Source organism: Limulus polyphemus, unplaced genomic scaffold (genome assembly GCF_000517525.1).
Source record: "Limulus polyphemus unplaced genomic scaffold, Limulus_polyphemus-2.1.2 Scaffold125, whole genome shotgun sequence".
NCBI classification, from domain to species: domain Eukaryota; kingdom Metazoa; phylum Arthropoda; class Merostomata; order Xiphosura; family Limulidae; genus Limulus; species Limulus polyphemus.
In genome coordinates, this window is record NW_013665735.1 from 816,416 (window position 1) to 839,978 (window position 23,563).

The following is a 23,563-nucleotide window of genomic DNA, read 5'->3' on the forward strand; positions in this document are numbered from 1 at the left end:
AATAGCATCTGTAACCTTATATCAGTTCATATTAAACATTCAGTACTTGGTTGGTCCTCCTCCTACTCTACTAACCTCCGCAAGCAACATGGCATGCTGTAGATGAGGTTATTGATGTAATCCACCGTGATTTCATCCCAACTTGCCACTAGAAGGCGCTGGCTGCAACTTAGCTATAGTAGCTAGTTTAGGGTTGCTGTTAGCAATTTTCCAGCTCAATTCTGCCCAACAGTTCTCAATGGGATTACAATCTGAAAACTTTGCTGCCCATGGCAATCTTGTAACGTCCTCCTGGCTTAGATAATCATGTACAATATGTGCACTGTGGGCAGTGGCATTGTCATCCTGGTACACAAAGTTATTGCTAAACCTTGCCTTAGGATATGGCAAAAATATTATCTTCATGTGATGCCTGTAGGAGGCGCCATTGACGTTTTCATTGAGGATATGAAGTGCATTTTTTTCTACCATGATGAATAGCTGCCAAAAAATGTACTCCACCACCTCCTGTGTGTTTCCTGTGAGAAAGACAGTCTTCCCTCATCTGTTCTACAGGCAAAAAACGAACTTGAATCATATCATCAGCTTTAACAAGCCGGGAACAAGACTCAACTGAAAATATGATATGTCGTCAGTGTCCTAACTGTAAGTTGGCATGCTATCTTGCCCAAGTAACACGGTGACGACGGTGAATTCTGGTTGATATCGAATAGCCCTTATTGCAAAATAACTTTCTTTGGTCAGTCTTGTATTCACTGTTCTTCTGGATACCCTGGAATGAATATGTTCATGACATTTCTGTCGACCATGATTTGTTAACCTGATCAAAACACGTCCATCTCGAACAGTAATGTTTTGGTGTCTAGCAGTAAACTTTCCTGGAACATTTCCTGTAGTCCAATGACATTTCAGGATTCTGAATACAGTAAACTGGGGGTACTCTACTTTTCTGGAAATGTCCGTTTGCTTCATACCATTTCTGGACAGTTTAACAATTTGACGCCATATAACTTTGGCACATGACGAGGCATGACTCTACACTAAGTACAGAAAAATTGTCTGAATAAAGCGTTGGTCTGCTTCGAAAACGATTATTCCAAAAACACTCCCTTTTATACAAAACGGGTGTCTATGTGTGTAATGACGAAAAAATGCTCTAAACAACTTATACTGACCAAACAAAATAACTCGTACATGTCTGTCTGATCATACGCTATCTTCTCTGTTACTATCGAGCATTTATTCAATAACTACTCCATGCATGTAGATAATAACATCAACATAGATCAGTATGCAAACATTTTGGCCAAGACTGTGTATGTAGCCATTAGAAAAGTACTACTATTCCTCAGTTGATCAGGCAAATAGGTAAGAAATGATATATCACATATTTACTAGTCGGTCAAAAAAAGGTAGGCAGTAATAACTATATCACAATTAATCTTTGTCAGCTGACTTGTAAGGAGGGTAGCAATTGGTAAACTCTAATTACATTTCATTGCTTAGAGGACAGAAAAAATCACATTTGGTACGTTATATTTAGATCAAGACCACATGCTGATCCGGAGCAAAAAATTCGTTCTGTAGACAGCATTTATTGGCTTTTTTAAAAACAGTTATTAATCCTCTACGATAAAAAGCTTAGAAGGTTATAATGCACCTATCTAAAATAGACTCTATAGAATTTTCAAAATAATCCGTGGAAAGACCAAGTCTTTCCATATATGAAACAGATAACGTTACAGAAAAATGATCTGTGAAGTTAAAACCTAAGCTATACCCATCAACAAAGGTGTACAAATATAAAATGATAGAAATAGTGTGTACAGACATCTTTTTCATCTAAGATTTAAAGCAAATTAGACCAAAGTCAGGTATTTCTAAGTTATATTACTGGTATAACTAAAACTATTTTGTTATTCAAAGGAAGCATACATAGACTTGTCCATCTTCTTTCATAAAATTCGAGCACCGTTTTATTGTTCTTGCGATGAAAATTTATTTAACAAAGGAGTCCTCAAAATGCGAAGACAGTTTATCAAGAGGCTATCTGAGAGTTATAATAATGTAATAAGAAACAGCAAATAAGAAGGGTGGTTTCAAATGCCGTATCATTCCCAATACTAAGAAGAGAATATAATGAAGCCAATTTTCCTGAAAAAGCTTTATGATATAGAAATTATCTCCAGTAGATAAAACTGTGTTAAAAGCATCTGTTTTCTTGCGTCAGAATCTATCCATATGTTTTTGTATGGAACAGAAGACTAATTATGATAAAAACAATACTATTTGTAGGCTTAGTGGTTAAATAATTTAATACATATTCGATCGACGACTGTGCTTTAGGGTTATTGAAAATATCTTAGGCAAACATCCGAACTGATGATGGGCTCTGAAAATCTTGCTGAAAAGTGTGGGATAGAATTAACTCCGGCACAGTTTAGATATTAATGTAGGCTCGTAACGTAAGCGATATATATATGTACGTATATTTGTATATATATTAGACCGACGATGTTGTTTCTACTGTCAGTTCGTGCTCCGTTATCGCTAAAAGAAAAAAAAATCGCGCTCCGTGTTTTGGGGCCGTTGGTGCGTTATAAGAGTGGCAGTCAAATCTCACTATTCGATTACAATGGCCCAAGAAATGAGTATTGCAGATAGCCTTCGAGTAGCTTTGCGCGAAATTCAACTAAAGAAAACAAACGAGCAAACAAAATTAGTTCGATAGACTGAATAATCTAAAGCTTGTGGGTGAAATAAAAGCACCATGGAAGAACAAAACTCCTAAATTGAGTTTGCACCTACGACTCCATTTACAATTACTAACAAATGAAGTCGTCAGGTAGTCCTCTAAGTTCGGGACTGCGAGACAAACAACATGTAGTGTTCAAGACGTCAGCTTGAAATAGTTCAAATAAAGTCCGAAAACCCTTGCATCAAACTAAAACATATATGAAGTATGAATTGGATTGTTTTTGCTTTTTACAAATCCAGCAACACCAAAATAGTCTTTAAGGAATAAAAGAAAAACATTTTTCCATGAAATATTATTATGACATGTCATAATGAGCAATGTCATATTTCAAACAAGAAATTTATTAGAGACTTTTAGAAAAGAGGAAGATCGTAAGTAACTCAATAAAAATTGAAATGACAGATTTCCAGAACATCATGATAAATGTCCATGGAATTTGAGACTATAAATCAAGACAATATGAAACTTCTTAAAACGTGTCTCAGGTTAGCTGACGCATCACTTGAAAATAGGCGGGCTATAAAGAGTGCGGAGTTGTAACCAGTCATGTTCAATAGTTGTTGATCACTTCGTGGCACCTATACTTTTAAAAACAGTTGGTGGACATTCTGAATACCTTCTACGGCTCTATACTCTGCTTTCAAACTGCAAACCCTGACGATATGCATATTTATGCACTTTTCCATTGTGGCATCATCTATCCTAAAACAAGTAATAGGAAATTCCCTGGCGTTTTAAATTATAACTTCAAATTTCAACACAATTCGTCAAGCTGTTCTAATGTCATACGAATCGTGCAAGCGCGGTTGATTGCACGATTAATTCCACTTCTGTGTAATAAAGTCAAGTTTCTACTACCGAAGAGAGTTTCGTTTCAACCATTTAGTGTATTCAAATTGTACACAATAAGGGAAGTAATACGTAAATCAGAAAGAGATCAAACCAACATTTTCTTTATCAATATACGCTTGATTAATACGTTTCTAAAAATCACAAAAAAATTTTTTCTTTCATTAAATTAGAGCGAAAATTTGTTTTTGTATGCTGAGTTGTAGAGCTTTCAAATTACTTTTAATAACGTCCCAGATCGCCAGAAGAGGTGTTACAACTTTTCTTCTTGACGACAGAATGAGCTGTCTTCCCTCTAGTCTTACACTGCTAAATTAGGGACGGTTAGCGCAGATAGCCCTCGTGTAGCTTTACACGATATTCAAACCAAACCACATTTATCTACTAACTTGTTTGCGGTCATAGAAACAGCAACAACAAAGAAAATTTCAGAACTCTTTGTCATAATGAAGCTACATACGTGTACATAGTTTCTGTAATAAATTTATTGTTCTACGTTAAAGTATTGAAGTCTAAAATATTTAAACCTTGGAACACGATGATTGAAATCTCGCGTTTAGGTTAAAAATGTGTAACAATTAAGAAACGTTTATGATGTTTTTAAATCGAAAACATAATTTCTGGAAACCCGTATACATATACAGAAAGATTAAAAGAACTTAAGCCTCTTGGTGACGATCAATCCACTATTCGTTGTTAAAAGAGTAGCCCAAGAGTTGGCGGTGGGTGGTGATGACTAGCTGCCTTCCCTCTAATCTTACACTGCTAAATTAGGGACGGTTAGAGCAGATAGCCCTTGTGTAGCTTTTCGCGAAATTCAAAACAAACAAACAAACAAAACGACAGAATGTGTGTAGAACTTAGTTCTCTTACGGTTTAGCGATTTCTGTCTAGACAACGCATGAGACCATTAGCTTATTGGATTAGACTTCTCCTGAACTAGATGCTTGTTACGAAATCTTTTTGGAAATAAACAACAATAGTGTACAAAGTTGTTTCGGAATCATTAAGGCAGCAACTCGGTTATTGATAGAAAACATCTTTTGTTATCAGATCAGGATGTATTTTCCCTTCATTATTTTATTTATACCTTCAAAGGTGTGAAAATTGATCCTTCAAATATATCGTGAATTATGTTGTTCTTAACTAACTAGCAATAAAGATGTTAATAAACTTAAACTAGATGTAATATTATTCAACTTTAAAATATTTTTTGTTTTGTTAATTATGGTTTACACCACAATAGAACGTGAGGGTCGTTTTATTATCTAAAGATAGGATAACGTCAGCCGTCACTTCACACCTTATGAGCCTCCCAGTGGCTTAGCGGTAAGTTTAAGGACTTGTAAAACTAAAAAAAGTTTCGATACCCGCCGATGGGCACAGCTCAAACAACCCATGGTGTAGCTTTGCGTTTAAACAAACAAACAAACATATCCTTGGCTACTTTTATTTAAAGAAAAAAAAAGACCTTTGCCGACCAATTATATTTTATTTCAGTAAAATAACGTAGACTTTCTACTGTAATGTCAACTAAAACAGAATATGAATAAATGTCTCTTTTCATAAATGTTTAGAGGAGTCTTAGTTTGTGTCTCGTTGCCGCGTTCTACATCTAAAGCCGTGGGTAAGTTATAAGAGTGACTGTGAAATTCCACTATAAGATCAGTCAAGTATAGCCCAGAATTGGTAGAGGGTGCTGTTAACAACTGCCTTCCTTCTAGTTTAACAGTTCAAAATTAGGGACGACTATGTGCAGACTTTCCTTTGTGTAGGTATATAAATTAAGCACCATTATTGATACAAAGTTCAGTGACTGAAGTAGATACAAAATACATTGCTAACACCTTTTCGTTTTTGTTTTTTTTTTAATTTGCACCAGCTATTTAAGATTTTTCCAAGACTTGCAATATTTTCCCAAATATGTCTTTTACAATTACTGGTTTTTAATAAATCTTTGAAACTTGGATGAACTGATACAGGTTTTCTTTATGTTTATAACATTTCAAAGTAACGAGCTATTGCTTCATGGCAAAAGTCATCATCAGGCTTAGCGATATAATTCAGTTCAATTAGTATCGGTAAATCGATAGCAGTTATTGTAACGTAGTCAACATTTATAATATACTGCTTGTTATAAATTATACTCACACAACTTCGCAGATCCCAAAGTGAGGGCATCTAATGTATTGGACCTACATGTTAATCAAAATATGTATTCTATATTAATTCTGAAATAGTTTATAATGAAAGATGGAAGAATGTGCGATATCATATTTCGTTATGGAAACTCGTACAACAAAATATGTGTTCCTTTGTGCATTATAACAAACCTAAGCTTGATGTAATCAGCTGAGCACTCGAAGGAATTTAGTTATGTGTGTTATGTGCATCACTCTAATCAATATGATCTTACTCCTGCATGAAGTGACAACTGTATTTGGATTGTTGGAAGAGGTAAAGGTTGTGTCCTAACGACAGTGGAAGCCTAGGTATGTCACAAAAGCACTGGTGTCTCTTAGCTGTATTGGCACACGTTGGGTGAGGAACTTATGTACTGGAGATCCATATAGTATTAGATCTTTAATGCCACCTGTCATAATTGGAGTTTAAGCCATCACAGATTATTGTCATGTCTGTAGCGAAACAGAACGCAGCTCCCATGCAGTGACTGAGAAGTGTTCTTGAGATCACGACTTCGTCTATTTGAGCGAATAAATGTCAAAAGCAATTCGCGAATGCAGTCCACATAAGACTAATCCAGGACACTAACAATACTGAGCCTCTATGTCTGAGACAATGCTACCCACACACCCCAGTATGGTTACACTAAATGTTATGGATCTTCTATCGTTTTCACACGACATTTTGAATCAAGTCCTCAGTTCACACCCCAGTATGGTTACACTAAATGTTATGGATCTTCTATCGTTTTCAGTTGAAATCTGCCACAAACTAACATCTCCACATGCACAACATTTATTGCGAATATCAATGCCCACAGAAGACCATCCCACATCAGGTTATGTTATTTCCTTATATCAGCCATGTTATGGCACATCTTTGGAGTATATTTTCTTAACAGACGTTGAACCAACATTACCATCCTAGTTTATTTCGAGCGTTTATTTAGATCCTTGATTACATGAATTCTTTATTTCTTTCAATTATATCTTTATTAATGAAACATTTTGCCTAAGTTTGTGACTCTAACTTAGTAAATTATTTTTCAGTCATATCTGAAGTATCTCTTATGAAATTGGCCTAAAATGAGTTATGAATTTTAAATATATCATATAAAGAAGTACATCAGGAAAACTTGAGTGACTTAATACTAACACAATATTATGTTCTGATGATTCTTCAAAATGATATAGATTAATTCAAATATATTTAAGGTTCTTCTTATATGGACGCTAGGTATCCATTATCGAATTTTCTCCTATCTTTCAATATTTATAATGCTGTTTTTACCCTATTTTGAACGATACAATCATGGTACAAAGCCAGCCCTTTTGAATAAACACCTAAGTATACAAACTATATATGACAAGTAAACAACGTTCATTATACTTATTATGCACACCTAAGTTCTAAACAGATTTAAGTTAATTCTGTCAGATTAAACAACATGATTTAAAACTAACTTTAGCATTTGCAAAAATAAGTCTCATCAAAAAAGCTACTTTCATTTCTGTTATTCCCAAAGGCTAGCACATAATATTTGCATTTATTTAATATAATTTTACATAATTTCTATTTTTGATTTGTTATAATGTAATAAAACTTGTGCTTTACAGATAAACTAAAGCGAAGAATCATAGTGAACTCGTTAAGTTCTAAATAAAATTTGTTTGCTTTAATGTATGTAATAATCTAATTTGTCTCAGTACATTCCTTCTGCCAAATTGTGCAACAAGTAATGGTTGACATAATATCTTAACGAGACGAAGACAAAAGATATTATAAACTTTCAATATTTAGGAAACTTAGGAATTAAAACTGATAACAGATATTTGTCAGCTAGTTTACGAAATGTATATCATTTGGAAAACAACATACACTGAGCGATGAGATTAGCTTACTTGAGTAAAGTATAATTCTGTGATGATTGGAAATATAATCATATTTTACCCTTCCATGACTTGCAAAGAAAATATCTTTATTCAGATGTATCCTATGTATTTCGCTAATTTTATTTTCTAAAGTTTCGTGCAGGTGTTCAGCGTGTATGTACGACGTACTTATAAGTCGGATGTGGGAAGACCAAATGCTTCCACTAATCTTTTATCTTAGAGAGTCAAGGTTTACATTTCACAACAATTGTTCTATATAACTTATACTTTCTTGGCCCGGTTTCTGTGTTATGCATTCTTGGAGTGTAATCATACGTATTTCAAAGAGTGGTACAGAGGTTTCTATAAGTAGTAGGAGTTAAAGACTTATCTCTCTCGAATATGTTTATTGAGAATGATCGTTGAAGTAGGTGATCTAAGAATTGTGGGATACTGCACTATCGACTCTTGGTCTAACTAATAGTATGATATCATAATTATTATTGCTCTTGTCTTCGTCTTATATAGACATGATTTCCACCTGCTCTTATGCCTCAGCACACAAAAGTGTTTACAAAAGATATCTAAGCTGGCCAGTTAAAGTTTTACGATGTATATGAATAAATACTTGTTTGTTTGTTTGTTTTTGTTCATTTCCGTTTCTTTCAATTTTCTTTGATGTATGTATTCGCTTTATTATCTCCAAACTATTTTCGGAATCTGCATTTGGGAAATACTTATGGACATTAATGAAGGTGAATGCCCAGTTCCAGAGCATATCTACTGTAAACAGGGTAAAATCATAAAGTGAGCTAAGGTTCGTAAAAGTAAAAGGGTATATACATGATATACCATGTTTTGATATTACACTTCTTTATGGGTACAAACTTCATGGTGTACTCTTTTAACGGTCTAAAATGAACATGCCGCTACAATCAGGGTTTAACAATAGAAAACAATTGATTCAACAATAACAACACTTAGAAATAAATTCAACACTTACCAAAACACATTTAGAATACAATAGAATCAGGGAAAAGAACCAGAAAGAAAAAACCTAATTAAAAAAAATAGCAAATACAATATTCCAAAAATACCTTTCAATATCAATATCGAATGATAAATAGCAATAACTCACTAATTCTCTCATGACTCTCTCTCTTAGTGAAGCTTTTGGTGGGGTATTTATTCACAGAGTAGGCCACGAGAGTACAACCTCGTGTGATTATAAATTTACATATTCTTCTGCTACATTAATAATATCTGTACGTCACCGCTAGGGAATCTGGTGTCAGTTTTATTATACACATGTATATCTCAAAATACAAATGATTAGCTAGAATGTGAGTTAACGTTTTAATGTAACTAAAAATTCATAGATAAACTAAACGATGGAAGGAAATAGTAAATGAACGATAAACCCAAGCATAATCATAAAAAAACTCGCTATCTCACAGTGTTATAATTGTAATTTTACTTATGGCAACGGAGATGCTTCCAATGAGCAGTACATGCACAAACTCGTTGTTTCTATTTGTCTGATAAGACGAACTAATAGTAGATTAGAAATTACAAGCGTTATTGTCGCATAAATAGAGAACGGTTAGAAGCATGGCCATTTACGTTAGCAAGTAATTCTCGTGTTTCATGTGCTCTTTTAACAAGAATGGTTATGCTGCACTCGTTATTTCGGAAGTGTAAGACAATAACGAAGATCTGTAACTGCGGTCTTGTCTTGCACTTATGCACTATCGTGTCATAATAAATCTTCATTCCCTAACCAAAGTAGGCAGACACAAGGTGCACATTTCAGTAATACGAATCTCATAACTACAATTATATAATACTTTCTGATGCTGAAACCTGTAATTTTCATAGAAAAATACCCAGGCAAAAAAAACAGACTTTACTATAAATTTCATTTGAAGAAATATTAAGACGCAACAATACTAAACTTTTATCTCAGTTATTTGTATTTTTAATAGCTTTGGTGTAAATTTGGCAGAGAGGAAAATAATTTATAAAGACTAATTGAGAACGAATATCCGGTTAACTTTAATTTTCCAAATGATTAATTTAAGGTGATGAATCACATACCGTAAAGAGAAGGCTCTCGATAAAGGTGTTGAATTAAGCCTTTGGCTCACACATATATCACTTGTAAACGTGATATTTGACCTTTAAGATTAAAGATAATAGATTGTACGTTCACACTCTATTCTCATCGTTCTCATTCTTTCCGGTGAGAATATCCGTTATTAACGCTTCCAACTCCAGATGATAAGAGAACGAAAAACAACACATGAACCACACTGTTCCAGGTATATCTTGAGAACAAAGAACAAACAAGCTGGTTTACACCCTGTTTCGAGCCTCCAGTATACTGAATATTTATTATTTTAGTAACTGAAGCAGATGCTGATTAACTCAACATTCTTTAAATCAGTTTATCTTTTTACCAACCTTTAGAGGTATTTTGAATCTTAAAATACGATATCAAGATCTTCATTTGCGCGCAAGCACCCACAGAATCTAAATGAAGTGCATAGAACGCAATCACTTGGCTGTCAAAAGACTCTGACATTTCAATAGCAAAATCAAGCAATTTGCATGTCCTTAAGTCTTCCTTCCTAGAATATATTTACGTCATGTCATCACACGTATTCACAGAGACTATTTTTAAAATATAGAAGACATAAAACAAAAGTTATTAAGCTCGACGTTGACCTCTAATTTATTTTCATTAAAATGTAATCGATTAGTCAGTCCATCACTACCATTAAATTACATTCCATCTGAAAGTCAGTTTTAGTGTTTTTAATGTGAACAACACCTTGTTCAACAGATGAGCTAAGCAGTTAGTTTGCTTGTTTGTAATTAAGCACAAAGCTACACAATGGGCTGTCTGTGCTCTGCCCACCACGGGTATCGAAACCCGGATTTTAGCGTTGTAAGTCCGCAGACATACCGCTGTGCCACTGGGGGGGGGCTAAGCAGTTAGATCAGAGACAAGTTAAACTCAGGCACCTACACGAAATAGTGGAATTGACTGTCACGTTTACAATATCCCCACAGGTGAAAGATCGGAGCGTGTTCAGCGAAATATCGCGGTTCAAACCTTGAAACTTTTTATCAGCAGACCTGCAAGCTACCTACTAGACCATCCTCGTCCTTATCTATTTTTTTTAATAAAAGCATTCTTAGGCGAATATGCGCTGAGTGAGACAACACCATTACCTAATTTTGTTTATGAATGAAAAAAATCGGTAATAAGTCATCTAAATTGCTAGGCTGTAGACGTATACCTCTAAAAACCGAGTTTCAATAACCGTGGTGGGCAGAGCACAGATAGCCATTTGTGTAGCTTTGTGCTAAATAACAAACAACAACAACAATAAGTAGCGCTGTATGATAAGCTTAATTAATTTATGATATTCTTTACTATCCAGTAAACCTAAATAATAGTGTCAACAACAAATAGTATTTATAGCCTGTAAAGCTGGATGTTGCTTAATTAACACACAAGTGAATAACAATGAATTGAGACTTTAAAATGATGAGCATATAACGTCTTTATCTTGTTATGTGTGCGTGTGTTTTGGTATTTAAAAATATTTTCAACACGGATTACATAAAATGTCCTACATAATATATCAGAATCTGATCCACAAGCTTTAATTATCTTCGAAAATAGCAGAGAAATGTACCTCACGTTTTTGGAGTTTGTGCATTCAGTGTTTTTTGTTTTCGTACCAACGCTGACATACATTGATCAACCCATATTATCTGTTTCAAGCCAGGCTCTTCTTTTTATTCTCTTACTCAAACCTGAACGTGTGTTCTAATGCATAAGTCATGTTGAGTAGCTGTCGGTCGTATCGACTTTTCCTCATGAACAACCCTGAAAAACAACGACGCTACTGAGGAATGGAAGTGCATCTTAAAATGTCTGGAATTCGAAGTTACAACAACAACAACTTTTTAATGAGTTTTGTTTGGAAATGACTGACACTCAACCGCATTAATCACAGCTGACTTACGAGAAAGTTAGAAGGAGATAAAACATGGGGAGTATGACTGGAATCCACCGCTAGGCCAAGTTTCATTGATTGAGTTCCCTAGTAAAAAAAAAACAGAATAAGAAGAAAACGTGAACCGAAAAAATAACTTTGCCGAGCTAGATCTTTTTTCAACGGTCGATGTTTTGGGGGAGGAATTTTTCAAGTTTATTTAATATTATTGCATTGAACTCGAATTTGAATTTTATTTCATGCAATTCAAATATGTGGGATTTTATTTCTTCCAATTAAAGTCGTGTATCGCCCATTTATACTTAGAATGCAGAATGTATAGAATTTTACAGAGAAACTATTTTTCTTATATTCGAAAACATAATAGGGTAACCTTTCACGGAATTCTGGAATATTATTATACAACTCTTCTGGTTAAACCTTTAACAAGAATTTACTTTTATGTTTAATACATTTTATTTCAAGCCCATATTTTATTGTTGAAAATAAAATATTCATCACGAAAATTTTTATAAGGAATTTCTATATAAGTTTTGTTTTTAATTTTGAATATTTTAGAGCATCCTGGGTAAAAATAAATTGTTGCTTTTTTATTTGCTTTATTATTTCATTAGACGATACTTGTAGTATATGCCTCGCTTCTCAGATTGTAAGTAGTGAATATATTTCAGTAAAATTAAAAACCAAACAGGGTATTTCTAAAATAGTAACCTGAAAAGCTTTATCTTAACGCAATAGAATGATATCTCAGTATATTGTAAGACATATCTTTAATTGTCGATCAGCCACCGTGTCTCATTTAAAGAAGTACTAAATTTCACTCCTCCAGAACTAGAAAAGAAAATAACTTTATTCGTTTGACTCCTGGTAAAGTTTTCTAAATTTTCGTGCAAGTCTTTTTGTGTGTATAGTGTATTTGTAGTTAAGCACAAAGTTACACAATTGGATATCTGTGCTGTGCCCACCACAGGTATCGAAACCCGATTTCTATCGTTAAAGTCCACAGACTTGCCGCTGTGCCAATGGGGGCCTATGTGTAGTTGGTGACGTATTTTTTAACCTGATGTATGAAGGTTTATCAGTTTAGTATACTTACATTATTCTTGTTCTTGTCTTCGTCTGGTATGGACACGTTTCTGACCTGCTCCAACAGTCTGTTGCAATCAGTAATGAACTTAAAAAGCCTGCAAGTATAAGTAAAAACCATTTGAATTCACAGTGAATATACTTTGAACATTAAGGATTGTGAATAATATGCATACACTTGTGAGCTAAAATAAATATATTGCTATTATGATTTACCCATTTAACACAGTTAGTCGTGTAATTTGACATTGAAGATGTTTTTGCCAACAACAACAAAAATTCTAAGAATTTTAATCCTTTCTTAGAATTCCTAAGTGGGTCAGCGGTAAGTTTGCAGACTTTCAACACTAAAATCCGTAGTTAGATTACCTGTGATGGAGAGAGCGTAATAGCCTATTGTGTAGCTTTGCGCTGAAACAAACAAATCTTTCACGAAAACTTTCCGTTTATTACTTGCAGCAACAACTCATTTAGAAATGAAACCGGGTATATGTCAGCTTATGATGAGACTGTTTTCCTTTATAGAAACTTTCCTAGAATCCTTTGATTATAAAACTGTTTGACTTCGTGACACACACACATGTTCGTGACCGCTAGTTAAGCGACGAATGTTTCCATAATAACATGCGAACTAGCACATACGGGAGCCAACATTCACGCGGAAACTATCATATTCATCATGATTTTGACATGGGACGCCCAGGCCAACCTATGACTTCGAATAGATAATGGACTTTTTATTATTAAAGTATTCCTTCTTGTAGTACATTTGAGCTAATTTTTGTGATTTAATTCATTTTTATATAATTTTCCCGTCTAAAATTTCCTGAAAGTCTATAAAATTAGTATTCAAAAAGTTTCCAGTTGACATGTTTTGCTTTGGAATTTTTTCCCCACAAGTACGTGATCTACATGGACATCAGGCAATGTTTTTCATGCAGAGACGCATGTCTGATATGTGTGTCAGGGGCAAAATGATGAAGAAAGGTCCACCCTTCGAAAGCACTTCATTAGAGGGTTTCGTATTTTTATATAGGTAGAAGTAATATGCTCTATCTTATCTGTGTTACCATTCGATAAAGCACGGCATCATTTGGAAACCATATAAAATAAAAATAAAGAACAACACTCTTGGTTCAACTAACACAGACTGAAAGATATGCACATCAGTAATCAATAAAACAATATACTAAAAGCTGAAGAAAGAAAGACTAGAAATTATGCTCAATATCAGTACATAAAGCAGTAGTAGTCTAGTGATTGAACAAACACAAAATTGGAATATGTTCACATCTGCAATAAATAAAACAATACATCGTAAGCTGAATGTTAAAAAAAGGACTAGAAATTATACTCACCATCAGTTAAAATACAGTGGTAAACTATTCGTCGAACAAAAAAGGACTGGAGAGGATCGTTAATGCAAATATATTTGAGGCCAAATTAACTGAGTAAGCTAAAATAGAAAACTCCACATTATGCAATCAGATTGAACAAAACTTTAAAATAGAATACATGCATAAATTTACTCTGAAATAAAAGCTAGGCTGTGGAGACAAGCTTGAACGTTATACACACTACGTAAAACACAAAAACATTATCTAACAACCTAGGACAATACATGTAGCCAATAATAAAGTAACCAGCAAAGGAGCATGTGGTAGTTGATATACTGTCATCACCAGCTTTAAATGTAGCTTTTCATGGTAACCATAGTAGACGAACCAAAGCAATCTTTGGTTGGTGTAAACCTTTGGCAGGATTTGCTAAATTTAAAATATTTTTGAGACCATATTAGGAAAAATTAAGTATGTTGATTTTGAAAATTTAGAATACTATAACTATTTTTATCAAATCTCTTTTTGTCACGAATCACGTGGAGCACTAAAAATTAAATTGCAGAATTTTTTATCTTTAACGTGGCCAGAGTTTTACTTTATGTTATATGGGAATTTAAATCTCAAATCTATAGAGAAACGGAAGATATACTAAGCTCACAATACTTTCGGTTATTAGCTGAAATACTACACCCACCTTAAATGCAAAACAAAACAAAATAGTGGATATGTAAAATGACTACAGGGGCTGAGTAGGTAATATTACAATTATTTAGGAGCCTCATCCTGTGGTTAATGTTCATGTCATCATGTACATTCATGCTCTTTAAAACAACTATGCATCTATAATTTCATGTCCAATGCATACCCCTCATTCTTGATGTTTTTCCATATTTTATCTATTAGAGAGGAAAGGCAACTAACTGGCGGTGGCTTCAACTCATAGGATAGTATTTTACCATCCAATAGTGGGATTAATCGTCACATTATAACGCCTTTAAGGCTGAAAGGGCGAGCGTATTAGGCGCCGGTTTTTGATCCCGCAGCCAGCAGATTAGGAGTCGAACGCCTTAACCATCAGGCCATGTGATCAGTATGTCTTGGCATGAAATAAGCATGAATGCTCATTTTAATTCTCCAGATGCTTGAGCTATGTGACGGTTCAACTAATATGTCGTAGAAGCAACTTATACACACAAGACTTGTGTACATGGTGTACATGGACAGTTTTTTTCCACTGACCTTTGTGTTCGTGGATTTTCACATGTTTCAAGACGCCGCACCTTGCGACACGGGTGTGATTTTTTGCGGGCTCTTTCTGGGTGGTCGTGGTACTCCAAGTTGATTCATATTCTTCTGCTTTCCAGTGACATTAAATACAAGAGATATCCTGTTTTGGGAATTCTAAATCTTTGATCTCAACACGTTTTTATGATCTGATCGTATGAATATTTTGCTAAGAAAGGGCTATTATATACACTTCTTAAATTTTTGGCGGCATTACACTGTGTAAAAAAGACGTCAAACAATGTCAAAATATAGTTCTGATACACGCCATTCCACCGTGACTTTATATTGGCTGTGATTGTCACATAACGTAGTCATTCGCATGTTCAAAATCGTTTTAATATAACGTGTACAATCCTATATATGTGTATGTGTGTAAATACAGCCTATTTAACCCGTATTGAACCTAAATTAGAGGTAAAATGCTGTTCAACACGAATTCTGAAATAGATTTGTTACTTACAATACTACACATTCCAGTCTTCAGCTCATTTTGAGTCTGTGTTTAAGATATCGGGCTTCTTTCAATTTCTGTTATGTATTTTTTATCCAAAATTCCAAAATATTGTTAAGATAATATCATAACAAATTATTCTCAACTTCCAAAAGAATAGTCTACAAAAAGTGTTTATTTTCGTGCGTGATAGTATTTGCATTAATTCTTTGGTTTAATAATGACTCGTCCTCCAAGGGGTCAACGGTAAGTTCACGAACTTAACAACACTAAAATCTGGCGCTCGATTTCCTATGGTGGACAGCATGTAGATAGCCCATTGAGTAGCTTTGCGCTAAAACAAACTCTAATATTGGTTCCTGGTGTATAATGCATTCTTTTGGAAGAGTCAATTGAAAATAAAACTCCTTAATATATAGATATAGTTGCAAAAACCGTAGAATAACGTTCTCAAAAGTTTCTTATCATAAATGATAAACTGCTAAAACGTGTGAGGACTTCTAGCGGTCCTATTATCGGTTATGAAACAGCATAAAGGTTTATTAACTAACCAAAAAGTAATGAAACTCCCAATACGTCAAATAGTCCTAATGACATACGAGACACACATCCACCGTTTCTCAACGTTTTTAAAATACCTGATCAGTACAAACACTTAAAGCAAGGAGTTTTAGCTGTGACATAACTAGGCCAGGCAGGAACAAATCTTATGTTAATTTAATAATCTTATATATAATTATATTTTATATACATACCAGGATGAACACACCTTTTAAGGTTAAACACCTCATATTTTCCAATGTGCAACTGAATAGCATCATAAAGTGACAAAGGTGCCTCAACCTCAAAGACTAAACCATATGTACATATACCCATCCTTGTGTGATTTGGAAACTTCTCGTTACGTCCTGTAACTTTTCTTAATAAATCTTTATCTTATCTTTATTATTCTTTTGCGCCTTTACTAATTATCTAGCTTCACTTCTTTGCATTGAACATTTTAAGCTAGATCTTTTGTTCTACAGCATTCACATCATGATGAAATGTGGTGTTTCATCTACCTTCTTCACGATAGCTTTCCTCAGAATAAACATGTTTCAACAGATAAACCGTAGGATCACGAAAATGCTTAGAAACGTGTTTATTGAACGTTTCGGAATGGTCTTATTCCATCTGCAACGTATTTCAAATTATATACAATTATTTGTTTGTTTAATTTTCGCGCAAAGTTACCCGAGGGCTATCTGCGCTAGCTGTCTCTAATTTTTGAAGTGATAGACCATGGGTACGACAGCTAGCCAACAACAACATCCACTGCCAACTCTTGAGTTACTCTTTAATAACAAATAATGAGGTTGACAGTCACATTATAACACCCCATGGCTGAAAGGGCAAGCATGTATGGGGACTGGTTTCGATCCCGCGGCTGCAAACTGGGATTCGAGTGCATTAACCACCAGGCCATACAATACAATATAGGTAGAATAAGCTCAACATAATTTTCAGTGCTGTAACGAAAGTTTTAGCAAAACGTGATGAATAAATAAAAGGAAAACATTAGATCTCAAACTGACTATACGCAACGGTGAAACAAAAGATAAATGAGACAAAAACAATCAAACGAACTGTAATTAGGTTAAAACTGAAGATGGTTTTTAACCAAGCAAATTATCATTACTTGAAATAATTTCAAAACTTCCCATTGTGTTTTAAAGAACCGTAAGGAAATTTTATTTTATTCTGTAAAAAAAAAAAAGAATAATGTGATAAAACTTAGTATAGATTACTTATCATTTCAAACAACAATCTTCGAAGTTTTTCGATCTATTTATTTTTTAAGAAAACTGTTATTTGCCTTTGAGGACACTTTGGCAGCTCTACCCTTCCATCTATAAACAAAACTTTGTAACGTGTGTTCATACTTGTTTTACACATTTAACTTATTCTTCTTGACCCTCAGTAGCACAGTGGTAAATTTGTTTGTTTAAAGTTAAGCACAAAGCTACACACAATAGGCCATCTGGGCTCTGCCCACCACAGGTATCGAAACCGGATTTTGATATGCGTGGTGGGCATAGCACAGATAGCCCATTGTGTAGCTTTGTGCTTAACTACAAACAAACAAAATATTTTTCCATTTTTATTTTCAGAATTTTAAGGTACTGTATTTTCTTTTTGGCGGATTTAGTTCCTACCGAATGTATTTGTGTGAAGTGTTTTAAATATAAACACTCAGAAAAAAAAACTTTCTTGATGATACAATTAAGATCCTTCCGGGAAAATGTTAATATAGAGATTTTTTCCACATAACTCACGTCATCTCCGAGAGATGAGCTAAAGTCTAAGGAATGTTAAGATAGCACTTAGTAGATCATCATTCAATGACTATGGTGTATTTACGATGGAATGAGAGTACATAGAGAAAGTTTCAACGTGAATACATTGAATACTTCTGGTACAATTTCTTGCTGTAACGAGAACAGAAAGCCTTTCTAAATGAGCACTAAATATCGCCAAATAAACTTCTTGAACCACTGTTATGGCGCCGGGTAAAAAAAAAAGCATCCAAATGGGTGAGAAGTAAAAACCCTGTAAGATAAACTGCAAGGAATTAGACTGAAATGTTCGTCTCAATGATCTTATTAATTGTACTGCCGGATTGTTGTATAGGATCTAGAGTAGGCGAGTGACGCATAAGAAGTACAATAGCCAGTGAGTCTATCAGTTTAATTTATCGAAATGCTTATTTTGGACATCACTCATAACACTTTTAAATTATGTCTTTTATAGACTCGAAAGTGGTCGTTAAGAATATATTAAGTTGCTTTGGTCTACCGTAGTTGGTCATACGTGTACAGCTATTTTATAACTGTAACCACCTATGACGGAATGAATATTGGTTTGTTTTTGTTTTTGAATTTCGCGCAAAGTTACACGAGGGCTATCTGCGCTATCCGTCCCTAACTTAGCAGTGAAAGTCTAGAGGGAGGGCAGCTAGTCATCACCACTCACCGCAAACCCTTGGGCTACTATTTTACCAACGAATAGTGGGATTGATCGCAACATTATAACGCCCCCACGGCTGAAAGGGCGAGCATGTTTGGTGTGACGGGGATTCGAACCCGCGACCCTCAGATTGCGAGTCGAGTGCCTTAACCACCTGGCCATGCCGGGCCATCAATATTGGTAAAGTATTCTTTTCTTAAACTTATTAGCACACATTTAGTTTTCTCAGACATTTTTTTTATTAGCTTAAATACTATTTTGTTTCTCGGTCGTGCTTAACATCTATTCGTATTTAAACGAGTGTACTGCGTTAATGATTGTAGTGGCATTGAGATAATCCTGATGTGAAAACAAACGAAAATAAAAATCACGTAATTAACCCTGACACAGCTGAACATTTCTTCAAAGGATATTTTTTCTAAGAACAATGCGATTTTATTCGCTATAATAATACATTAGATTGGGTTTTAAATTATTTGTAAGAACTTAGACTGAGTTTCTCAGTATTTGCAAGTTGTGACCGTATAAACGAATTGAAAGCTATACTGTACGTAAAGAATAGATTTAAAAATATTATTGTTCTCCTTTCAAGCTTGGTGCCTACACCAAACTGGGTTGCTGATTTAATCTAGTAAATCTTAAGTATCATAGTGTTAGGTACACTTCTATCATTCTTCTGCTCATACATAGTTTGGCAATCTATTCCTTAACCAAATTCATTCTATTTCCATGCTTTAAGTTATCTCTGAAATTACGCTTTCAAATACATTTGTCGTAATATATTGCAAGTAGACATAGAAACACCTCTAATGTTTGCTCTATTAATCACTCCTGAAACATTAAACTTCTTTGAAGCTGATTTGTGTTCTGGTTATTTCTATCATACCCAGCGTGTAGTTTCTCTCTTTTAAGCTCACCCGATTTGCAATATTTCTCGTACAAATACAAATTGCTGTGCTTCCCATTTGTTTCTTATTACGATCTAAGTTTTTCTTTTACCTCAAATCTCATGATATTCGGATCATTACGTCTCTTTTACAAATTGAAATGACAAGAACTACCATGCTTACTAACATGATATATGTTGTTTTTTTATAAAATATTGTTCTCTTTAGTGTTGCTTCTAAACGTGATTAATAAATTCAATACATGAATTGCTCGTGTAAAACGAACAGCCAGGGATTTAGTATTAGATATTTTTTTTTAGTTTTAGATCTTAATATTAAATTTTGGAGTGTAGACCATAAACATGTACCACTCTGTTACGTATATGTATTCAAACATCAGTTGTACAGTAATAGTAGCACCACTTGGCTATTAAAATGACAATTTACTTGGCTTTCTTTCTTGACTATCATATTCAATAATCAAACGATCTAATATGTAAAGATTACATAAAAGTAAGACCGATTAAAATATTATTCTTAAACCAGAAGTTGAGCACCCTTTTTCAGGCAGAAATATTACTTAAAAGCATTATTTAATAGTTATTATAATTATATCTATTCTAATTATGTTGATTAAAGTTTATCCAATTATAAATTATGAAATCTAGATCAATTCAAAACTCTCTTTTTGTGGCAACATTTGATGATGAAAGCCCATTGTTTTCTATCGATTTGTTTTTTGTTATTTTTATGATAAATAAGTCAATTACATTTTGCATAATTTCCATCAATTAAGCCAAAAATCACTATTGCTGTACAGGTGAAACTGATATGTAAAACTACGACACAAATGTATTCTAATAATAGCGATATCTGAAGATTTAAGATATAAATAGTGGTGGAAATACAGATTTAACTTCTATTCGCAGACCTTACATGTAAATTGAAACTACAACTTTGAACTTTGATGCAGATATGAACTCTTCTACCAATAACGTCCCACATCTAAAACTGACATTTACCATACATCCAGTTGTGGGATCTAATGCAACAGAAAGCGAAATGAAATACTGCAAAAAAAAAAAATACCAAAATTCACAAATACGTTATGGCAAAAAATTTGTTTGTTTCTTGTTGTTGTTGTTTTGTTTTTTTTAATTTCGCGCAAAGTTACACGAGGGCTATCTGCGCTATCCGTCCCTAATTTAGCAGTGAAAGACTAGAGGGAAGGCAGCTAGTCATCACCACTCACCGCCAACTCTTGGGCTACTCTTTTACCAACGAATAGTGGGATTGATCGCAACATTATAACGCCCCCACGGCTGAAAGGGCGAGCACGTTTGGTGTGACGGGATTCGAACTCGCGGATTGCGAGTCGAGCGCCATAACCATCTGGCCATGCAAGGCCGAATAGCAAAAAGAACAGTAATGTTGACCCCTCAAAGTTATTTTTCCTGCTCCCTTTATTGTATTATAAAACCTAAGATGCTATGAAACATAGTATATATATGTGTGTGTGTGAGTGTTTACATGTTGTTGTTGTTGTGTTTTTTTAAAGTACAGTATCAAAGTTCTTTAATTTCGGAAAAAGTTGCTCTGTTTGTGACTTTCTGGTTTACTAAATATTTTTTCTTTCGTGTATTTTCACACTTTTTGAATAAAAGTATATCCAATTTCATTAAAAAGAAAGGGTTATCCTAGTAAATTTTCTGGTTTTGTTTCCCCTCTTGTGAGAATTTTATAGTTTTGCTGTATCGCTGTTGCTTATTAGTTCACCAGTATAGTGTTTGTAGAATTGTACATTCACTTTTCTGTTTATCTACATCCAATAAAAAATTAAAGCATTTCAATATATGACCGCCTATTAATTAAAATAATTGAACGTACACTAGTTAAGAAGTTGTAGAAATTAACTAAATCTTATTTACGTGATCTATGATATTCAAACTTCAGTTATGAATCGTAGAAGCTTTCAAATATTTGTCACAGAAGCACTCCTAATAGTAAGTATCATGTATCATCATGGCTAATACTTGACCAGTCTGTGAGTACTTCGAAGGTCAGTTTGGTAATAAAATAAGGTAACTAGAAAATAATTTCGAGAACTATCTGTGTGATGTAGAAAATTGCGCGTTCGACGACGACAGTAGCTTATATTTTCACTTATGTAAAGGAATAGTTAAAAAAAGTTAATAGTTAATAAACAAGATCTATGCGCTCTTACATTTTACTGGCGCTCCTACAAACACCACTCTATACACAGCCATGAATTAAACTTTTAGTGCGCTGTTAAATGAGTCGTAACAACATTTAATTATACTGCTATAGCGCAGGAGTCTGTTTACTTGTTTGTTATAGATATTTACGCAAAGTTATAAGGGAAATTTCTGCGCTAGCCATCCCTAATTTTGAAGGCAGCTAGTCAGTCAGAAGCACCCACCGCGATCTCTTGGTCTTCTCTTGCTAGACGTTCCTCGGTGGGACAGCGGTAAGTTTACGAACTTACAAAGCTAAAATATGAGGTTCGATTCATCGAGGGGGACACAGCAGATTGCTTAATGTGGCTCTTCTATAATATACAAATAAACAAAGTCGTATCTGACTGTGTAGTGGGATTTGACTATCCCAAAGTGCAGAGCGCATTTTTGCGGCATGTTACGTATTAGAATTCCAAATAGCCTAAAATTGCGTTAACTGATAATTCGAATTTCGTAGTTAAATTGTACTTTGGATTTAGTAGTTAAGTAAAAACCGATATATAGTCAGTTTATTATATTTGCCAACAAGATTGATACACAGTTTTCTTTTTTTTAACACAAATACGTTTTAATATACACACAACAGTACAATATATAATAACAGTTATTACAAATAATTATTACAAACAATGATTGATAAACAAAAGTTTCACAAACTTACAAGCAATATAGAGTCTTTTTTCTAGTTTGAAACTTCCCTGATATCTTATCGAGGGTTCACGATGAGCGAGTTGATTACGAGTTGATATAGGTACAATTCACTTAGTAGGGAGCTAGCTAGCCCTGTAGTTCTCGCTGATCACACACCGATTACAGGTCGAGTTTCACCAATGACGTTAAGTAATGTTTTCGTAAAAGTACTAATGTCTGATGTGAATCCATTGAAGTTAAAGTCGCGTTGGTTATATTTATAGCCGTGTGGAGGCGTTCTAGAAATTTCAGTTTTACGTAACAATACAAATTTAAGCGTTTAGGTAACCACATATATTGTTGATTCTTACTCTCGAGAATTTTCTACAACTTTGGAGAATAGGCGGGAGTTTCGCAATACATATTTAACTGTATAAGCTATGCATGTTTCTAAATATAAACTTAATCCAAACAAACGTTGATATTAAAATAAATATATATAATAACAAATTCGTTACAACTCCCACCTTAGAGAATTAAAAATTGGTGTTAGACAATTTTTAACTAAGATATTATATATATATATATTGACAACATTACATTAAATATAACACATTATTCAAAGGCTTATACAGCTTCAATAATCATTACAGTTTAGAAAACAACCAATACAAATCACCTTATGATCATAAAATTACACAGTACATGAAAGTACATCGGCACAAATGTTATCAACCCTTATGACATGGATTATCTTCAAACCATATTCTCATAGTGATATCTTCAATTTAACAGCCTTGTTTTTTGTGAGTTTTCTTCTTTCTCTCTTTCTTTTTCTTTCCGTCTCTTTCTTTCTCTCTTTCTTTCTGTCTTTTTCTTTCTCTCTTTCTTTCTGTCTTTTTCTTTCTCTCTTTCCTTTTTTTAT

The 23,563-nt window shown here is 34.0% G+C and overlaps 1 long non-coding RNA gene across 1 annotated transcript in view; it reads right to left on the reverse strand.

Annotated features, from left to right (window-relative positions):
* Positions 1-8,989: 8,989 nt before the first annotated feature.
* Positions 8,990-23,563, reverse strand: part of LOC111089632 — a 23,898-nt gene continuing 9,324 nt past the window's right edge. Inside the window, exon 3 of the long non-coding RNA XR_002613853.1 lies at positions 8,990-9,104. This is a non-coding gene — a long non-coding RNA (uncharacterized LOC111089632). The remainder of the gene's footprint in view (positions 9,105-23,563) is intronic.